A 1,161-nucleotide genomic window follows, 5' to 3' on the forward strand; every position below is an offset into this window, starting at 1 on the left:
TCTTGATGCACTGAACCACTGAGCTTCACGAACCAGGGTGTGGCGATGAAATGATAGCCTTTTTCTTTATTTTTTATTTGACAAAAAATAAAAAAATTTCCATCGCATGTAATTTTTGAATAATTATTTAATCATTCGTATAAATTTTTTTAACAAAATGAATTGTTTGAATGCCATTTATAAAAAAAATATTTTTTTATTCTTAACATATTTTAAATTATAATAAATTTAGATAATAATTTTATCAATTATTTAATAATTTAAAAATAATAAAAATATAAATATAATCAATTTATAAAGTTAATTGTTAAAAGTCATTAGATAATAATTTAATTAAATTTATTAAATTATTTAACAATTTTTAACTGTTAACTTTTTATAGTGTATCTGAAATTTTATTTTTAAAAATATTTTTTATGAATTATTTTTTAAAATATTAGAAATGTGAAATAATAAGGTATGGTACTAGACTACTAGCACCAAGTCTATATGGATGGTTGAAGACTTGAAGTGGATCCGATCGATGATGTGCTGTGCAGAATCTTTCTTCTTTGATTCCGGTCGTTTTCAGCCGTTGATTTTTGAACGGGAATAAGATGCCTTGGGAGTAAAGTAGTGTAAACCATCCATCACTCGCACTTCCGTAGTATCTTTTTCTCTGATGGGCTGGTCCATACAAATATTTAGGTTCAGTTTAAGTAAATAGATTAATCAAGTTTTTTTTGAAAAATAATTTAAATAATAAATATTTATATTAAAAATAATTTATATTTATATTTATTTTTTTAAAACCTCTTGCTCTGCCTTTTCTAGCCTCTCCTTTTTGCTTTTTAAAAATATTTATTTTAAAAGAATAATAATAAAAAAATTTATTATAAAAAAATCATTTTTTGTAAATTTTTTATAAATATTTAAATAATTTTTTAAAATATTATAATTTAATTTTAAAAATTATCTCAAACATTAATATCATAATTTTTTATAAATTAAAAATAAAAGAAATATTTATGGACCTATCCAAATATCTGAAAGAGCTTCTGTTTATTGGGCTGTTTTTGGAAAATTAATAACTAAGATATTAATACATCATGACCCGAAAATCTCAAGGCCACACATGAACGTTCCAATGGTTTGATCTGTTTTCATTTGGTCCATAGGCTT

General features: G+C 22.3%; 1 protein-coding gene across 1 annotated transcript in view; it reads right to left on the bottom strand.

The window, feature by feature from the left end:
- LOC107487656 (mitochondrial outer membrane protein porin 2) overlaps positions 1–18 on the bottom strand; it is a 2,529-nt gene extending 2,511 nt beyond the window's left edge. The window contains exon 1 of the mRNA XM_016108340.3: positions 1–18. This exon is cut by the window's left edge and continues 151 nt beyond it. The gene's annotated coding sequence lies outside the window, so the exon portion shown is untranslated.
- Between the last annotated feature and the right edge of the window lie 1,143 nt (positions 19–1,161).

Source organism: Arachis duranensis, chromosome 5 (genome assembly GCF_000817695.3).
Source record: "Arachis duranensis cultivar V14167 chromosome 5, aradu.V14167.gnm2.J7QH, whole genome shotgun sequence".
Lineage (NCBI taxonomy): Eukaryota > Viridiplantae > Streptophyta > Magnoliopsida > Fabales > Fabaceae > Arachis > Arachis duranensis.